Source organism: Manis pentadactyla, chromosome 3, assembly GCF_030020395.1.
Source record: "Manis pentadactyla isolate mManPen7 chromosome 3, mManPen7.hap1, whole genome shotgun sequence".
NCBI lineage: Eukaryota > Metazoa > Chordata > Mammalia > Pholidota > Manidae > Manis > Manis pentadactyla.
In genome coordinates this window covers 94,953,017-94,973,665 of record NC_080021.1, presented here as the reverse complement: position 1 = coordinate 94,973,665, position 20,649 = coordinate 94,953,017, and the positions used below count along the sequence as shown (strand labels likewise).

The 20,649-nt window shown below is 43.3% G+C and overlaps 1 protein-coding gene across 1 annotated transcript in view; it reads left to right on the top strand.

The window, feature by feature from the left end:
- The window catches only part of PRKCQ (protein kinase C theta), a 149,104-nt gene that overhangs the window by 49,130 nt on the left and 79,325 nt on the right, over positions 1 to 20,649 (top strand). The window lies entirely within an intron of this gene.

Sequence of the window (20,649 nt, the reverse complement as noted above, 5' to 3'; positions counted from 1 at the left end):
TTAACAGTAGATAGTCTATAGTCGCACGATTTTGGAGTGCTGCAACTTGCACTTCTCCTAATTCTTGGTTGAGTTCTGACAGTATAGATCCAGTCAAATTTGTTGTTTTACTGTATGCACAGGCCAGCTTAGATATCTCCTTCTTCATTCCAGTGGCAAGTCCAGGAACCGGTGGGATGAATGCAGCTACAATTGCAGCAGCGCCAGGATCTTTGTTGAAGTTTTTTGATGATCATCTTCTGGAATGACTCTTCCAGAGAATGTTGATGTTGGAAGTTCTTCTTCATATCGTATCTTAATTCGTTTTCGGGGTAGCCAAATTAGGCTTTGATCCTCTGTATAAACACAAACAACATTTAAAGTAATTATTGATAAGCATGTCTTATTACCATTTTGATAGTTGGTTTCAGGTTATTTTTGTAGTTATTCTGTTTCTTCTTTTGCTCACTACCTTTCTAACTCGATGACTCTCTTTAGTGTTATGCTTTGATTCATTTATCTTTATTTTTTGTGTATCTGTTACAGGTTTTTAGTTTGTGGTTACCATGAGGTTCGTATATTACATTGTATGTATATAGCAGTCCATATTAGGTTGATGGTCATTTATGTTCTAAAACATTCTAAAACCACCACCTTTTTATTATCCCCCCTCCATGTTTTATGTATTTGAAGTCATATTTTACATATTTTTAATTTGTGTATCCCTTGACTAATTTTCTGTTAGAATTGATATTACTAGTTCTGTCTTTTAAACTTCATCCTAGCTTTATAAGTGACTTATCTACTAACTTTACTGTATATTTGCTTTTACCAGTGAATTTTTTCCCTGTCATAATTTTCTTACTTTTTTTTTTTTTAACTGAAAGTTAATTCCCTGTAACATTTATTGTAAGGCCAGTTTAGTGATGATGAATGCCTTCAACCTTTGTTTGTCTGTAAACTCTCTCCATCCCTCAATTCTGAATGATAACCTTGCCAGGTAAAGTGTTCTTAGTTACAGGGGATTTTTTTCCTTTCAGCGTTTTGAATATGTCATGTGCCATTACCTTTTGTTCTGCAAAGTTTCTGATGAAAAATCTGTGGTATCACTTACTGACTTTCCCTTGTACATAACTGTTTTCTTTCCTTGATTGTTTTTAGGAGTCTCTCTTTATCTTTATTTATTTACCATTTTATTTATTAACCTTGGTGTGGACCTCTTTGCATTCATCTTATTTGGGGCTTTCTGGGATTCCTGGATTTGGATATTGGTTTACTGCCCCAGGTTATGGAATTTTCAGCTATTATTTCTTCAAGTAATTTTCTGCCTATTTCTTTCTCTTTACCTTCTGGAATCCCTATAATGTGAATGGTATTGTGCTTGAAGTTGTTGTATATATCCCTTAACCTGTCTTCTTTTCTTTTTATTCTTTTTTCTTTTTGCTGTTCAGCATGGTTGTTTTCCACTACTCTCTCCCAGATCACTGGTCCATTCTGCATCCTGTAATCTGCTGTTGATTCCATGTAGTGTATTTTTCATTTCAGCTGTTGTATTCTTCATCTCTGACAGATTCTTTTTTATATTTTCTGTCTCTTTTTCAAAGTTCTCTGTGAGTTCATCCACTCTTCTCTCCAGTCCAGTGAGTATCTTTATGACCATATTTATTTCCCTGAATCCTCTTGCTGATATACAGTTCTCCAGGTGTGGTTCTCATGCCAGCAGCACATGTTACAGTTTGGTATCCAGCAAAGTGCTTTATCTGTAGGAGGTAGGTTGAGCAATGCTTACTGAGCAATGTCAAAGCATACATGTCTGTGTCACTTCATTTATGTGGCCAGTAGTTTAGATGTATTCTAAGCCATTACAGAAATCCATTGAGCAGCATTGGTAACTAATTTTCATCAGGGGGAATTTCTAAGGATACTTTAGAAAAGTCCTATGTGATAAAAAATAGCTATCTTTCCCACCAAATACTGTTGTAAGCATTTCCTATGAATTCATTCATTTAATCCTCATGTTGCAGATATGGAAATATAGTCACAGAGAGATTAGTTCACTTGCTTAAGACTACACAGTGGGTAAAAGCTGGTTTTTGTACTATGGCAGTCTTGTTTACATCCACATATCCTCTCATTCCTGTGTCTCCATGCCTCTTTATGTGCTGCATGCAAAGACCAGAGGAAAATGGACCATGTGTCCAGGGACTTGCGCTTCACCTTCTCAGTCTGGGGGCCCTTTGACCAAGGTGCTCTGGGCCCTGGGCCCTGGCTCTCACGTGTTGGCACTGCCTTCCCACTGTATCCTCACAAGGGAAAAAGAAAGAAATCGTTGGTGTCCCATCCTCTTATAAGAACATTGTCCTGTTAGATTAGGGCTCCACCCTTGCAACCTCATGTAACCTTAATTGGCTACTTAAAAGTCCCATCTCCAAGTATAGTCACATGGGGGCTTAGGACCTCAAGATATGAATTTGGGGGGGCACACAATTCAGCCCATAACAGGGAGTGGCAATGGCCATTATGTTTGTTAATGTTTCAAGTAGGAGGCCAGTACTAGTTCTGTCAACAAATCCCCTTTCTTACCAGTTCAAACAGCTGGTGGAATGTTAGGCTTGTTTTCTTTTGTCATTGCAACATATATTGTAGGTGTTACTTAAAAATAGTATTTTTAGTACATATTATTTTAATTCACTTTTGAGACCATATTTGTGGGTGATAAGCTAAATGCTTAATCTGACTTTTATTATACCACTTTGCAAAAGTCTTAACAACAGGATAAAATACTTCCTGATGACATGCTCATTCACTAGTTACCATCTCTCCTCACTGCACCCTGTATGGCAACTTATTTTTTTATTATAGGTTATCTTCTACAGTAGTAGGACATTTTATACAGCAGTCATTTTTACCTAAGATACCTTCCTATCTCATAAAGAAATATAAAAGGTATAGGTATAGCTTAATTTATCAAAATTTGCCTGGTGCTTAATTTACCAAGTTTTGGCTGAGATGGTGCACTTGGACACAGCTGAATTCTTTTTTTCTCATTTCCAAGTTTACTATTGATTCATTTGTGTTCTCTCTTCTATATGTCAGAGGTTTGGTTATTTCTATGAAACTCTCCCTCTGGCACTGAGACATCTCCAACTAAATTATCACAATTCAGATGCTGTCCAGATTTCTTAAAGGAAGCAGTATGCTCATTCTTATCTCATTTGCTGCAGAGGAAGAGAAGTCTTGATATTTTTGCTGAGGTGAGTACATGGAATATCTGTTGCTTCCTGTTTCTGTGGAATATTTCCCCATCAGCTTTTATTATTTGGTGGCAATCCTTATCATGAAAGTGTTTGGCAAGTTTGAACTGTGATAGATGAGTCAGTCTAGATAAATAGGGGAGTCAGTACCCAAGGAGTCAAAAGAGACCAGATTCCTCAGTTCAGTACTTAATAGTGATGACCTTAAGCACACTGCTGTGCAATTATACTTGACCTTCTACCTGCATCATAGTTACCTACTAATGACAAATGATATCACATTAAAAGGTGAAGCACTGATGTGTAAAGATAAGGAAAATATTCAACACAGCTGTCAAGGTCAGCAAACCACTTTTATCCTCCAGTTGGCAAAGTCAGCAGAGCACTCCCAGCTCCCTCTTCTCTCCTCCGGGCTCCTTTTTTGCCCTGCGCATGCCAAAATGTCACATATCAAAATAATATAAATTGCTCCCCTTGCTTGTGCTCAGGGCTCAGACCTTGGGAAATTACTCCTCTCTGAGCCCACCGGTGTAAAAATAAAACCTTAACACTCCAAGACCTCCAAGTTCTGCTTGGTTCTTCCATCAGATATCTAGTCCAGGTTTTTCCATAACATTTGGTTCCCCTGACCAGGAAACCCAACCACGCTGGCCCATTGTTGCTATAAGTTTAGGGCAATGGTGGGGATGGAACGGGAGATCACAATGGAGAAGGCACGCCCTCCCTGATCTTTCGGCAGTCTCCTGCTCGGTTGCCCTGAGCCAGCCCCTCTCTGCTGTTCCCGCCGGACTCAAAGAGGCCTGGCAGGTGAGGACCTGGTTCTGACATTGAATCCAGTAAGGTCCCACGGCCCCTGACCCAGTCAGTTCCCACCCCAGGGGAGCCTGATTACCTCCCAGAGACTTCTTAGAAGTCTCAGGTAGACATTCCCAGGGGGGGAATATTTAAACTCTGGTCTGAGTGTGTGCAGGGCGGCTGCCATTCAGTCTGCAATGAATCTGTGGTTCCTCGGCCTGCACTATGGAATCTGAGTGGGCCCTCATCCGCATTCATGGTCAGCCGCCACAACATAACGGTGACTCAGCTTCAGCTGACCTGGCCCAGGACTTTACACAGGTGCACCTTAGTCAAGGCTGACCAAATTCTCTGCAAGGAGAGCAGATGGGCATCTGACTGGTCTCCTCTCTGAAGGAGGCACCCTTCCCTTGTCTGTTGTCACGGTACCTTTACATGGACACGTCATGGGGTCAGGGCTCAGCAAACCCACAGTCCTGAGACCATGATCAAAAAATTTCAGGAAGGATTTTTCAGGAAACTCTGAAGTAAAATTAGCCCCTGGCAGGTTGAAAACCCTGTGTGAATCCATATAGGTCACCTTTAGTGTAGGGTGGCCTCCAGAAGGAACCCTAGATGTCCCAACAATCCGACAAGTCTGGCAGGTCATCACTGGAGATCCAGGTCATCCTAATCAGTTCCCATACATTAACTCCTGGTTAGGAGTTGCCTAGACCCTTTCCCCTTGGGTGTGATTTGCTTGCAACAGGCAGGGACAGGGTAGGGTCTTAGTCACCTCAACAAAGTAGCCCACAAAGAATCAACAGGAACCTGAGCCTCTACAAATTCTTGCTGGTGACCCAGAGGAAGAGCCAATATTGCCCCCACCTTATGTGCCCCCAAAGCTGTCAGCACCCAGCCCACCAGTCCCAGACACCCTGCCGCCATCAGCCTCCCACCAACTCCAGAACCAGTGGACCCACTCTCCCCCAGACCAGCAGCCAGACTGTGCCCTTGGCCAGCAGGCACCCTTCAGATGCCGGTGCAAGAGATGTGGGAGCCTGAAAGGTGTAATAAAGATGGGAGCAAGCAGCCTGGTCGGTCCATGCTTTACTACCAACCCTTCTCCACGACTAACCTCCTCAATTAAAAACACAAACCCCCCCTTGGAAAAGCCACAAGCCTTGGTTGATCTCATGAAATCCCTCTTCCAAACCCATTGGCTGACCTGGAAAGACTGCCAACAGCTTCTCCGCACTCTGTTCACAACAAAAGAGAGGAGGCAGCCAGGGCCCTTGATCGGGGTGCATGGGCTGAAATTGCCATCCCTGAGGAGCACCCCAAGTGGGACTTCACCACCCCTAAGGGACAGCACCAGATCTGCCAATATCAGGACACCCTCCTCCAGGGGATCAAAACCAGGTCCAAAAAGCCTATGAACATTAGCAAAGTATCTTCAGTCACTCAACAACCAGGAGAGTCTTCTGAGGATTATTATAAAAGACTGTGTGGAGCTTATTGCATCTACACCCCCTTCAATCCTGAGTCACCAGGGAGCCAACAAATGGCCAACACCTCATTCGTAGCCCAAGCCACCCCAGACATCAGATAAAAGCTCCCCAAACTTGAAGGCTTTGCCGGGATAAATATCACTCAACTGGTTAAAATTGCCAACAAAGTATATCTAAACAGAGAAGTTCAGGCTGACAGAGAGACTAAAAGAAAAATAAAGAAAAAGGCCAGCCTTCTGACAGCTGCCCTAAAAAAGAGAGATGATCAAAAGGCAGAGAAAAGCTGGCCACCAAGAGGGGGGATGCCTAGGACCCCCATAGCCAGGGACCAGTGTGCTTATTGTGAAGAGAGGGGTCATTGGAAGAACGAATGCCCCAACCGAGGCAAAGCCCCAAAGCCCAGTCATTACCGGAGGAGCTTCACGGGGAAAGGCTCACTGGCTTGGCAGGAACAGACTCAGAATGACAAGGGACCAGGCTCTCTCACACTCAGCTCCCATGAGCCCACGGTCAAAATGAAAGTGGGGGCCAAAACATGACTTTTATTGTTGACACAGGGGCAGAACACTCTGTGGTCGCCCTTCCTGTAGCCTCTTCAGTAAAAAACTGCAACTCTTCTCAGACCCACCGGGACAAAAGCAGTCCAGCAACACTTTTGCCAAGCCCTTCAATGTGAACTTGGAGGCCACAAGGTCTTGACATGAATTTCTCTACCTGCTCGCGTGCCCCATTCCCCTCCTCGGCTGAGATATACACTCAAAGCTCAGAGCCCAAATAACTTTTGAACCAACTCAACGCACCAGCCTCAAACTAAACCCAGGCCAAGAAGGGCCAGGGTCCCTCATACTGGCAATAACCACACCCAGGGAAAAGGAGTAGAGGCTATTTGGTGCCCAGATCCTCTCAAGTAGCCCACCTAAATTCAGAGCTGACTTCCCCCTCAGTATGGGCTGAAGAAAACCCACCTAGACTTGCTCATAACCAAGCCCCTGTCATTGGAAAATTAACTCCAGAGGCCCAGCCACAAAGACAGAGGTAGTACCCCCTCTCACAAGAGGTGAGAGCAGGCGTCCAGGAACATCTGATCAGACTCAAAGAGGCAGGCATTCTAGTCAAGTGTCAGTCGCCCTGGAACACCCTGCTCTACCAGTCAAAAAGCCAGGAGGAGGGTACCGGCCTGTTCAAGACCTACGAGCCATTAACAAAGTGACTGTTTCTTTACACCGGGTCGTCCCAAATCGTACATCCTCCTCAGCCAGATCTCAGGGTCTGCCAAATGGTTCACTTGCTTAGACTTAAAGGATGCCTTTTTCTGCCTCTGACTGGCCCCCCAAAGCCAACTCTTGTATGCCTTCAAATGGATTGCACCAGATACGGGGCGGCAGATGCAGTTAACATGGATGCAGCTTCCACAAGGGTTCCAGAACTCACCCGCTCTCTTCGGAGAGGCATTGGCTGCAGACCTTGTCAGCTTTCCGAGGGAAGCCATGTGCTGCGCCCTCCTGCAGTACATAGATGACCTCCTCCTTGCCAGTGACAACCAGGAAAACTGTGCAAAAGGCACAAAGGCAACTCCTGTCAGACTCAGGGTACCAAGCCTCATGGAAATAGGCACAAATCTGCCAGCAGCAAGACTGGTACTTGGGCTTCCTCCTCACCCAGGGAGAAAGGGCACTAGGGCTGGAGAAAAAAAGGTCATTATCTCCTTACCTCAGGCCCAGATGAAGAAAAGCGTACAAGACTACCTGGGGGCTGCTGGGTTCTGCAGATTCTGGATTCCTGGATTCTCAGCATTGGCAAAACGCCTCTATAGCCTCCTTGTGGGGCAGACCTAGAGCCCCCTGTGTGAACAGAAGAGGCAAGAGCCATCTTTCTGGAAATAAAGGCTGCTTCAGAACAGGCATCAGCCCTAGGCCTGACAGATATTTTAAAAAGCCCTTCAATCTCTTCGTACATGAAAAAAAAGTAGTCCTCGGAGTTCTCACATAGATTGTTAGGCCCTGGCAGCGGCTGGTTGCATACCTGTCAAAGAAAAAAACCTGAACTTGACTGCGGCAGCACGGCCACCCTGCCTCAGGACACTGGCAGCCACAGTTCTCTTCATTAGAAAAAGCCGATAAACTTACCCTGGGACAAAAAAAACTAAATGTCAGTGTCCCCCATGATGTTGTGTCCCTCATGAACACACAAGGACGCCGCTTCCTCTCCAACTCTCAGCTGGTACAATACTAAAACTACTCAAGGCTGTCTGGCTTACCCTCCCCCGCAAAAAAGTAGCAATTCTGCATTGCAAAGAACACCAAAAAAAAGACAACCCTATAACACAGGGGAAGCAGATAGCATATAAAGCAGCTAAAACAGCGGCCAATAAAAAAACAGGTAAAGCTCCTTCCCTCACTATGGCCTTAACACACCTAATGGAGGCCCTGCCACCCAAGTACACTGAAAAAGAGAAGGACTGGGCCATGGCTGAAGGAGCCACCCTAACTAGAAAAGGATGGTAGATGCTGCCTGACAAATGCATCTTTGTCCCATCCGCAACTGGAAGGTGTCTAGTCAGCAAATACCATCAGCTCACCCACTCAGGAAAAACTGCACTAGAAGCCTTCCTCAAAAAGCAATACTACATCAGCCAGTTGCCAGCATTATGCCAAGCAGTAAGTGAGCACTGTGTAACTTGCGCCAGAAATAATGCTCGATCTACACCGCAACCCCCACCAGGTGTCCAAAGAACAGGAGTTGCCCCCTTTGAAAACCTTGAGATAGACTTCACAGATGTCCAGCCAAGCAGAGGACTCAGTACCTTCTAGTAATAGTGTGCACATACTCTGCGTGGGCCAAAGCCTTTCCAACCAGGACAAAACAAAGCTGGAAAGTAGCCAAAGTCCTCCTGAGAAAAATTGTGTCCCAGATTGGCCTACCATCTACAATTCACAATGACAGTGGACCTGCCTTTGTAGCAGATTCAGTACAGATTTTAACTAAATCTCTCAACATTACCTGGAAACCACACTGCATACAGGCCACAAAGTTCAGGGAAAATGGATTGACTGAATTGCACCCCCAAAGGGACCCTAGCTAAGTTTTGCCAAGAAACTGGCCTCCCGTAGCTGGACCTACTGCCCCTGGCTCTCCTGCATGCTTGCTGCACACCTGAAACTCAAGGCATTTCCCCTTTTAAATTAGTATATGAATGCCCTCCCCCGTGTCTAGGAAGCACCCCCGGGGAACTTACACCAGATAGGAGATAAGGGAGCAAGAGAACAGCTCCAAGCCTTAAGAGCCACCCTAAATAAGCTGCAGCAATATACCCTAGAAAGAGCCCCCATCTCCTTAGGGACCCCAGTACATTCCTTCCAGTCTGGGGGCTTGTTCTAACTACTCCTACTGCCCTCAAAGTTGCAGGCATCACTCCATGGCTCCATTATTCCAGAGTAAAAAAAGCCCATAATACGGATAAGAAACACATCCGTGGAAGGCCCAGCCAGACTTCAGAATCCTCTCCTCCGCCGTATCCAACAGTTGCTCTCTGACTAACAAACACCTGCACGCCGTGGATCCTGGCCCTCTCTGGAATAGAGTCTCTCATCCTGGCCATTAAACTCTCTGCTGCTGCCCCCTCTGAATGAACTGTTTCTCAAAAAGTTGCCCTTTCTATTATTGTCTATTGGGTAATCATAAGTTGTTTTGCTGTGCTTACCTGTCTCTCCTCGCTGAACTCAAGTCTCAGCCTGCATTTCCAAAGTACCTCTATCAAGTTAACTGTGCAAAAGTTATAAAGTGCATGGTCATCACCCAAGGGAGCTGCCCTCGGTGGCCCTCCACCCTTAGCACCTGCCCTCTCACACTCAAATTAGGACTAAGGAAAACTGGGTATTTTTTGTTAAGCACAGGCTTGTCAAGAATCTGAAGGACTCATTTCAACTTGTACACATAAGGCCCATACAGACAGATGCATAAAAACATAATCATTTGTGTTCTTTACAAAGTACTCAGGACTTTAATGAAAAAGCCATAAGGAAAAAAAATCCTAGCTCAAAGTAATTAAAAGTATAAATACAAGCCATTATAACTCTATTATAAACCAAAGAGATGATGCCCCCTGAAACGAAGTGTTTAAAGGGGCATCAGAGGGGGGAGTGATAAGGGAAATATTCAACACAGCCGTCAAGGTCAGCAAACTGCTTTTTTCCTCCAGTTAACAAAGTCAGCAGAGCACCCCAGCTCCCTCTCCCCTCCTTCGGGCTCCTCTTTTGCCCTGCACATGCTGAAATGCCACATATCAAAATAATATGAATGTTCCCCTTGCTTGTGCTCAGGGCTCAGACCTGGGGAGATTACTCCCCTCAGCCCACCAGTGTAAGAATAAAACCTCAACACTCCAAGACCTCCGAATGCTGCTTGGTTCTTTTGTCAGCAATCTAATCCAGGTTTTTCAGGTTTTTCCATAACAGTAAGAGCAAAGATTCTCTAGAAATTAAAAATACATATTACATCATTGTAATCTAGGATACAGTGATACATCACACTGAGGACAGCAAAAGCACAGATGATTGGATGGACATACTGGCAGCTCATCAGGGTAAGTGCTGGCATTGTGGTGACTCTTACAGAGTGATCAGCGCTGTAGGACAGACACATGGGGTTTGTTTTTTTTTTGGTATCATTAATCTACAATTACATGAAGAACATTATGTTTACTAGACTCCCCCCTTCACCCAGTCCCCCCCAACATACCCCATTACAGTCACTGTCCATCAGCGTAGTAAGATGCTGTAAAATCACTACTTGTCTTCTCTGTGTTGCACAGCCCTCCCCGTGCCCCACCCTCACTATACATGCTAATGGTAATGCCCTTGTCCTTCCCTTCCCACCCATCCTCCCCAGTCCCTTTCCCTTGGTAACTATTAGTTCATTTTTGGGTTCTATGATTCTGCTGCTATTTTCTTCCTTCAGTTTTCCTTTTTTCTTACACTCCACTTATGAGTGAAATCATTTGGTACTTGTCTTTCTCCGCCTGGCTTATTTCACTGAGCATAATACCCTCTAGCTCCATCCATGTTGTTGCAAATGGTAGGATTTGTTTTCTTCTTATGGCTGAATAATATTCCATTGTGTATATGTACCACATCTTCTTTATCCATTCATCTACTGATGGACACTTAGGTTGCTTCCATTTCTTGGCTATTGTAAATAGTGTAGCGATAAACATAGGGGTGCATCTGTCTTTTTCAAACTGGGCTGCTGCATTCTTAGGGTAAATTCCTAGAAGTGGAATTCCTGGGTCAAGTGGTATTTCTATTTTGAGCATTTTGAGGAACCTCCATACTGCTTTCCACAATGGTTGAACTAGTTTACATTCCCACCAGCATTGTAGGAGGGTTCCCCTTTCTCCACAACCTCGCCAACATTTGTTGTTGTTTGTCTTTTCAATGATGGCGATCCTTACTGGTGTGAGGTGATATCTCATTGTGGTTTTAATTTGCATTTCTCTGATGACAAGCGATGTGGAGCATCTTTTCATGTGTCTGTTGGCCATCTGAATTTCTTTAGAGAACTGTCTATTTATCTCCTCTGCCCATTTTTTAATTGGATTATTTGCTTTTTGTTTGAGGTGTGTGAGCTCTTTATATATTTTGGATGGCAACCCTTTATCAGATCTGTCATTTATGAATATATTCTCCCATACTGTAGGATACCTTTTTGTTCTATTTATGGTGTCTTATGCTGTACAGAAGCTTTTTAGCTTGATACAGTCCCACTTGTTCATTTTTGTTTTGGTTTCCCTTTCCCGGGGAGATATGTTCATGAAGAAGTCACTCATGTTTATGTCCATGAGATTTTTGCCTATGTTTTTTTCTAAGAGTTTTATGGTTTCATGACTTACATTCAGGTCTTTGATCCATTTTGAATTTACTTTTGTGTAGGGGTTAGACAGTGATCCTGTTTCATTCTCTTACATGTGGCTGTCCAGTTTTGCCAGCACCATCTGTTGAAGAGACTGTCATTTCCCCATTTTATGTCCATGGCTCCTTTATCGTATATTAATAGGCCATATATGTTTGGGTTAATGTTTGGAGTCTCTATTCTGTTCCACTGGTCTGTCACTCTGTTCTTGTGCCAGTACCAAAATGTCTTGATTACTGTGGCTTTGTAGTAGAGCTTGAAGTTGGGGAGCGAGATCCTCCCACTTTATTCTTCCTACTCAGGATTGCTTTGGCTATTCAGGGTCTTTGGTGGTTCCATCTGAATTTTTGAACTGTTTGTTCCAGTTCATTGAAGAATGCTGTTGGTAATTTGATAGGGGGTGTATCAAATCTGTATATTGCTTTGGGCAGGATGGCAATTTTGACGATATTAATTCTTCCTAACCAAGAGCATGGAATGAGTTTCCATTTGTTAGTGTCCTCTTTAATTTCTCTTAAGAGTGTCTTAGAGTTTTCAGGGTATAGGTCTTTCACTTCCTTGGTTAGGTTTATTCCTAGGTATTTTATTCTTTTTGATGTAATTGTGAATGGAATTGTTTTCCTGATTTCTCTTTCTATTAGTTCATTGTTAGTGTATAGGAAAGCCACAGATTTCTGTGTGTTAATTTTGTATCCTGCAACTTTGCTGAATTCCGATATTAGTTCTAGTAGTTTTGGAGTGGAGTGTTTAGGGTTTTTTATGTACAATATCATGTCATCTGCAAATAGTGACAGTTTAACTTCTTCTTTACCAGTCTGGATTCCTTGTATTTCTTTGTTTTGTCTAATTGCCGTGGCTAGGTCCTCCAGTACTATGTTGAATAACAATGGGGAGAGTGGGCATCCCTGTCTTGTTCCCGATCCCAGAGGAAAAGCTTTCAGCCTCTCGCTGTTCAGTATGATGTTAGCTGTGGGTTTATCATATATGGCCTTTATTATGTTGAGGTACTTGCCCATTTTGTCGAGAGTTTTTATCATGAATGGATGTTGAATTTTGTCAAATGCTTTTTCAGCATCTGTGGAGATGATCATGTGGTTTTTGTCCTTCTTTTTGTTGATGTGGTGGATGATGTTGATGGATTTTCAAATGTTGTACCATCCTTGCATCCCTGGGATGAATCCCACTTGGTCATGGTGTATGATCCTTTTGATGTATTTTTGAATTCAGTTTGCTAATATTTTGTTCAGTATTTTTGCATCTACGTTCATCAGGGATATTGGTCTGTAGTTTTCTTTTTTGGTGGGGTCTTTGCCTGGTTTTCTTATTAGGGTGATGTTGGCTTCATAGAATGAGTTTGGGAGTATTCCCTCCTCTTCTATTTTTTGGAAAACTTTAAGGAGAATGGGTATTATATCTTCTCTGTATGTCTGATAAAATTCCGAGGTAAATCTATCTGGCCTGGGGGTTTTGTTCTTGGGTAGTTTTTTTGATTACTGCTTCAATTTCGTTGCTGGTAATTGGTCTGTTTAGATTTTCTGTTTCTTTCTGGGTCAGTCTTGGAAGGTTGTATTTTTCTAAGAAGTTGTCCATTTCTCCTAGGTTTTCCAGCTTGTTAGCATATAGGTTTTCATAGTATTCTCTAATAATTCTTTGTATTTCTATGGGGTCCATCGTGATTTTTCCTTTCTCGTTTCTGATTCTGTTGATGTGTGTTGACTCTCTTTTTCTCTTGGTAAGTCTGGCTAGAGGCTTATCTAGTTTGTTTATTTTCTCAAAGAACCAGCTCTTGGTTTCATTGATTTTTTTGTATTGTTTTATTCTTCTCAACTTTATTTATTTCTTCTCTGATCTTTATTATGTCCCTCCATCTGCTGACCTTAGGCCTCATTTGTTCTTCTTTTTCCAATTTCGATAATTGTGACATTAGACTATTCATTTGGGTTTGTTCTTCCTTCTTTAAATATGCCTGGATTGCTGTATACTTTCTTCTTAAGACTGCTTTCGCTGCATCCCACAGAAGTTGGGGCTTTGTGTTGTTGTCATTTGTTTCCATATATTGCTGGATCTCCATTTTAATTTGGTTGTTGGTCCATTGATTATATAGGAGCATGTTGTTAAGCCTCCATGTGTTTGTGAGCCTTTTTACTTTCTTTGTACAATTTATTTCTAGTTTTATACCTTTGTGGTCTGAAAAGTTGGTTGGTAGAATTTCAATCTTTTTTAATTTACTGAGGCTCTTTTTGTGGCCTAGTATGTGGTCTGTTCTGGAGAATGTTCCATGTGCACTTGAGAAGAATGTGTATCCTGTTGCTTTTGGATGTAGAGTTCTATAGATGTCTATTAGGTCCATCTGTTCTAGTGTGTTGTTCAGTGCCTCTGTGTCCTTACTTATTTTCTGTCAGGTGGATGTGTCCTTTGGAGTGAGTGGTGTGCTAAAGTCTCCTGAAATGAATGCATTGCATTCTGTTTCCTCCTTTAATTCTGTGAGTATTTGTTTCACATATATTGATGCTCCTGTATTGGGTGCATATATGTTTATAATGGTTATATCCTCTTGTTGGACTGAGCCCTTTATCATTATGTAATGTCCTTCTTTATCTCTTGTTACTTTCTTTGTTTTGAAGTCTATTTCATCTGATACTAGTATTGCAACACCTGCATTTTTTCTCCCTGTTGTTTGCATGAAATATCTTTTTTTATCCCTTGACTTTTAATCTGTGCATGTCTTTGGGTTTGAGGTGAGTCTCTTGTAAGCAGCATATAGATGGGTCTTGCTTTTTTATCCATTCAGTGACTCTACATCTTTTGATTGGTGCATTCAGTCCATTTACATTTAGGGTGATTATTGAAAGATATGTATTTACTGCCATTGCAGGCTTTAGATTCGTAGTTACCAAAGGTTCAAGGTTAGCTTGTTTACTACCTTACTAACTTAACTTGCTTATTGAGCTGTTATAAACACAGTGTGATGATTATTTCTCTCCCTTCTTATTCCTCCTCCTCCATTCTTCATATGTTGGGTGTTTTGTTCTGTGCTCTTTTTAGGAGTGCTCCCATCTAGAGCAGTGCCTCTAAGATACCCTGTAGAGGTGGTTTGTGGGAGGCAAATTCCCTCAACTTTTGCTTGTCTGAGAATTGTTTAATCCCTCCTTCATATTTAAGTGTTAATCGTGCTGGATACAGTACCCTTGGTTCAAGGCCCTTCTCTTTCATTGCATTAAATATATCATGCCATTCTTTTCTGGCCTGTAAGGTTTCTGTTGAGAAGTCTGATGATAGCCTGATGGGTTTTCCTTTGTAGGTGACCTTTTTTTCTCTCTCTGGCTGCCTTTAATACTCTGTCCTTGTCCTTGATCTTTGCCATTTTAATTATTATGTGTCTTGGTGTTGTCCTCTTTAGGTCCCTTCTGTTGGGAGTTCTGTGTGCTTCCGTAGTCTGAGCAACTATTTCCTCCCCTAGTTTGGGGAAGTTCTCAGCAATTATTGCTTCAAAGACACTTTCTATCCCTTTTTCTCTCTTCTTCTTCTTCTGGTACCCCTATAATGTGGATATTGTTCCTTTTGGATTGGTCACACAGTTCTCTTAATATTGTTTCATTCCTGGAGATCCTTTTATCTCTCTCTGCATCAGCTTCTATACGTTCCTGTTCTCTGGTTTCTATTGCATCAGAGGCCTCTTGCATCTTATCCATTCTGCTTATAAATCCTTCCAGACATTGTTACACTTCTGTAATCTCCCTCCGGACGTCATCCCTTAGCTCTTGTATATTTCTCTGCAGCTCCGTCAGCATGTTTATGATTTTTATTTTGAATTCTTTTTCAGGAAGACTGGTTAGGTCTATCTCCTCAGGAGTTGTGATTTTGGTCTGTATCAAATTCTTCTGCCTTTTCATGGCAATGGGGATAGTTTGCAGAGCTGGTGCAAGTGATGTCTGGGAGAAAGTCCCTTCTTTTTGGTTTGTGGCCTTCCTCTCCTGGGAGAACAGCAACCTCTAACGGCTTGTGCTGGGCAGCTGCACGCAGACGGGGCTTCTGATTCTTGCCCGGCTGCTATGGAGTTTAGCTCCGCGGTTACTGTGGGTGTGGCCTGCCTCGGGCTGCTGCTCTGATATGGCGGAGCCGCATCAGAGGGGAAACGGCCAGGAGGCTGTTTATCTCCATGAGGGGCCTCCGAGCTGCCCTGCTGCCCAGGGGGTTAGGGTACCCAGAGTTCCCCAGGATTCCCAGCTGCTGGGCCAAGTGTCCCGGGACAATTACGTCCAGCTGTGGGGTCCCTGTCCCTTTAAGACTTTCAAAAAGCACTTGCTTTTCTCTGTCCCAGGGGTGGCAGCTGCGGGAACCCGCTCACAGGTCTTACTGTCCTGTTTCCCTAGTTACCAGCACCTCACGCACGCACTGTGTCTGCGCTCCGGTGCGGATGGCTGGGGCTGGGTGTTTAGCAGTCCTGGGCTCCCTCTCCCTCCCTTTCCGACTCCTCTCCTCCCGCAGGGAGCTGGGGTGAGGGGCACCCGGGTCCCACTGGGCCACGGCTTGTATCTTACCCCCTTCGCGAGGCGCTGGGTTCTCGCAGGTGTGGATGTGGTCTGGATGTTGTCCTGTGTCTTCTGGTCTCTCTTTTAGGAAGAGTTGTATTTGTTGTATTTTCAAAAATATATGTAGTTTTAGGAGAATATTTCTGCTGCTCTACTCATTCCGCCTTCTTGGCTCCCCTGACACATGGGGTTTTATGGGAGCTCAGTGGCAGAGCACAGAAGGAAGAAGAGCACAGCCCAGAGATGCTCTTAAAAGGCGATCTCTACTCTCTTTTTGTTCTTTTTTAGTACAAGCTAATAAAGTCAGTATTGGATAGTATGTAAGAGTTGCAATAATAACAACTAACATTTTTGAGAGTTTATTATGTGCCAGGCCCATTCTGAGCACTTCCATGTATCTGCCCATTTTATCCACATAGCCCTTTGAGAAGGTAATAATAATATTATCACCATTTTCCAAATGAGAAAACAGGCCTAGAAAGGTTAAGTAACTGCTGCAGTTGAGCTTGTAATGGCATCGATTCTCCAGCTGTAACAATGCCTGGGACATTTCCTTTGTATTACTTCCTCTGTAACTGTCTGCCATCTAATTGGACGATGGTACACCTCTGCAGGTAAAAGAAATGGCGTGAAGATTAAGAGATTATGTAAAATGTTGCTTTTGAAAAAACATTAAGTTCCTTTGCAAAAATACATTTGAGCATCTGCTGCACATCAGACAGGGATCAGCCCTGGAGGTACCTAGATGATTAAGACACGGCCCTGCTCTCAGTCCCTGCTCTCTCTCTTGGGAAGACCAACGAGAACCAATAAATCTAATAGAATGGTAAAGGGAAGTATGGCCGTGTGAGCACCAGCATTTGGTCTCCTCCCCAGCCCCACAAAGCTGACTGAAATGTCCAAAGGAATGTGACAGTAGGGAAACCCTTTAACACAGCTAGGGTCTTGTAAGTAAGATGCCCACGTGTACTCACTCTGGAGGACTTTTGCTAGATATATTGCAGGTGAAACCAGTTTGAGTCACACTGCTCTTTGAAGTATATGTGTTACCACGACGAATAAGCTGGAGAAATCCTGGTGGAGCTCTTTCATGTCCCCCGAATTTGGGGGCTGAGAGCTGGAGACAAAGGCAAAGAATAAGGGTGACAGCATCTACCCCACTGAGACTTTTGAAATGGCAGAGGTAAGGCAATACGTGTGACAGGTGTGTCTCAGTGTACCCAGGGGGCTGTGGGGGCCAGGAGGGCAGAGTAAATCCCACCAGGATGCGTTGGAAGGAGGAGGGGTGGGGGAAAGGGCTTCAAAGAGGAGATAGAGACTGAGCAGGAACTTGAAAGATGAGGAGTAGCAGGGAGCAGATGGAGGATGGAGTGAAAGAGGAAGGGGTTCAGGGGGAGGGAGCCGTGCCACTTAAAAGCTTCAGGCTGTGAAACAGCAGAAAGGGCAATAGTTCCGCGCGATCCTAAGAAGAGCCTTTGGGCTGCAGCTGCAGAGGTTTGGCTGTGAGAGGTGGTGCGGCCCGGCTAGAGACAGGGTAAGCTGCTGAGAAGCCTCTAACGAGATGACATGGAATTGCGTGAGGCAGCAGGGAAGGAGGGAGAAGAGGTAGGGAAGGAGAGAAGCAAGTCGGTTGGGGCACCTGAGGGAAACCTGAGAGTCATGGCACCTGTCACTGAGCTGGTCAAATAAAGGGGCAGGTGCAAGAGGCAGGACAGTGAGTTCCCTTGGCTCTGGCAGGCGGAGGGTCCCAGAAGCTGTCCTAGAGAGAACCGAGTGTGGATTTTGTTGCCGAAGCCAGCCAGAGTCTCTAGAGAGATGCCGCCCCTGCGCTGCGAAGAGCAGCCTGGCCAGTCTTAGGCAAACCTTGTGTGTTGTAAGGGTGAGACCTCTGTGAATGGCAAGTGAAGAAGAGATTGATGACATTTACACACCACAGTCAGGGAGGGCAGTCCTGATGGCTGCTGATCCAGTGAGTTTATTTTTGTACAGGAGTAATTCCACTTTCTATTTTAGCACCCAGGGAAATCCCCCTCAGCCCTCACCATCCATCCCCTGTGAGCACAGAAGGCCAGCCCACAAAAATCTTCCAGGTTAATTTCATCCTTCTGTGCTTATTAAGTGTCTTCCTGGCTCTTGAGATTTACACACACCCCCACACACTCGGGATTGTGGAAATTTACATTCACAATAGCATTGTATAAAAGTCTGTGGCTCACAGTGTCCTCGCCAGTGTTAGGTAAGAGCATTTCAAAAATATTTGCTAATTGCAAAGGTAAATAAAATATCATGTTTTATATTTTAAATATTTTAACTGTTATTGTAGTTTAAGAGTTGAATATTAATAGGTCCTCAAAGAAAATGCATTATCAAATTCTAATGTTATTTGCTAACTACTTGCACCAAAATGCAAAATTTCAAAAGAATGTAAATACTATAGATTAAAAGCTATGTTTTTTTCAAGGTTCTGACCAGTTTCCTTTAGTAAGTTGAGGCTACTCTTGATTACTTTAGATTTTAATTTAACAAAATCCATGCCTTGGAATGCCAATAGGATATTTCTTGATATTGGTTTTTAAATTATCACATGGTAAAACTGACTTTCGTTTTTTGTATACAATTCTGGCAAGTTAAGTCTCGGTCTCTGTGAGCCCTGCCACTCCACAGCAGGCTCTGCAAGAGTTCAGTCTTCCCCTAAAACTTGCTCATGCTATCCCTTTATAATCAGACCCTGTCCACTACCCCTACCACTATTAACCACTGACTTTTTTTCTCCATACAGCTTTGTCTTTTAAAAAATGTCCTATAAACGCAATTACATAGTATCTTGTTTCAGCTTGCATTTCTTAAATTGCTCATAAGGCTGAACATTTTTCTGCATAACTGTTTTGCAACTGTGAGTTTTGTATCTTACAGCTTGTGTCATTCACTTATTCAGTTGGGTCATAGGTAGTTTATTTGTTTCTTTTTTAAAAATTTGTGTGTGCTTATTTTATAAGGATTGCTGTCTGCATTTATCATATTTTCACTGTTAGGTCTTTGCCTAACAAAATAAAATTCTGTTATTTTCTTTAAACATCTAAGGCCTTCAAATAGTAGCATCATTTGATCTAGTAATACTGTCTCCTGCTGATCTAGTGTGAAGCAATATTCTGAACCTTAAAAAATTGTAAATATTCTGAACCTTAAAAAATTGTAAATTGAAGCTCATCACAGCCTCATTTCTCTCATGGAAATATTGGCAGCAATCTTAATTTGTAACTATACAATGTTAGGAAAGCAGATCACTAGCTGTTCCTCAGTAGACGATTATGCAAGAATTGAAAGGATGCTTACAAAGATGACATACTAACATAGGCAACTTTTATGATAAAATGTTAAATTAAAAAGACAAATATTATCCCATACACACACTATGAGCATATCATGTAAAACAAAAATATAAAGCCTGTGAATTCAAAAGGACCCAAGAAAATACATTAGTAGCAGCAATTTGTTTTACTGGTACGACTATGAGGAGACTATCAATTTCGCCTATTCCTTTTTCATAATGATCACATTACTGTTACAGAAGGGGGGAAAATCTGAGTAGCTCAGGAATAAAATGTTACCTTTTGCCCTAAAAATGCACCTTGAGCAAACGATGTGTGAGGTTAAGCACACAAATGTCACTTCTGTTTTCCAGATGTCAAAATGTCAGATCATTTCACTGTGTCTAGACCTTCAGAAAGAAAGGCAGCAGCCTAGCTATCAATCAGATGCGTGCATAGACTAAACTGTCAGAATGCTCATGGGTGAAGGAAGGGCAGGCCAGTCTAGTGAAATGGCAAGCCATATGGACTGCTGATGAATAGGAGGTCAGTGGATTTCTCAGCAGCCCTGTGGGAGGAGAGGGGTCTCCTCCCCACACCTGTCCTCTGGAGGCTCCTGACTTTTCCCCAGACAGCTTTCCCCAGGTACATGGTGAGCAGCTCTCGTGCAGTTCTGAACCCAGCCTGGGTTCAGAGTGACATGTCTGTCACTAAGGTCAGAGTGGGTGTAACGCAGGCTTCAGGAGTCAGTGGTCCCTCCAAACTCAAATTAGAATTAATTACCTACCTTTACTTGTACTGAGTAAGTCTTCAAGAAGCCCACACAGGGTAAATACTCTCATAAGTGAGGCTAGTGCTTGGTGATTTTCCTGATTGGTGGAGAAATTTGTCTGAAAGACCCAGGTGGCCAGGAAAAGGGGGTCTCAAATAAGTTTTCTTCAGAGAGCTCTCAGTTATTAGCCCGGATCCTTCCCAGGAATTCTAAGCTTAGAGAAGGAAGGGGGCGCTAAAAGTCAAATCTGGAAATCCTAATTCAACAGGGTGACTTATACAGAATGTGTTGTAGAGACACCACCACACAAATCATGATGATTTCACAACCATCCCCTTTAATTAACCCTGCTAAACTCAGCAGAAAATTAGGACTTTCTGAAAAATCCATGAAATGAATAGCAGTTGTCAAGAGTCCCTAATTTGTCTCCATAGGTTCATAAAATACCCAACACTGGCATTCCAGGGGCCTGGCAGTCTTTTATGGCTTCTCCAGACTTGGGATTACGGGCGCAAGATTTCCAGTCACTGGTTCTCACATCTGGCTTCCTGTTACTCTGAGTGGCTTGCTTTATACAGAGAGAGAGAAGACAAGCTAATGCTTTGCTCTTGT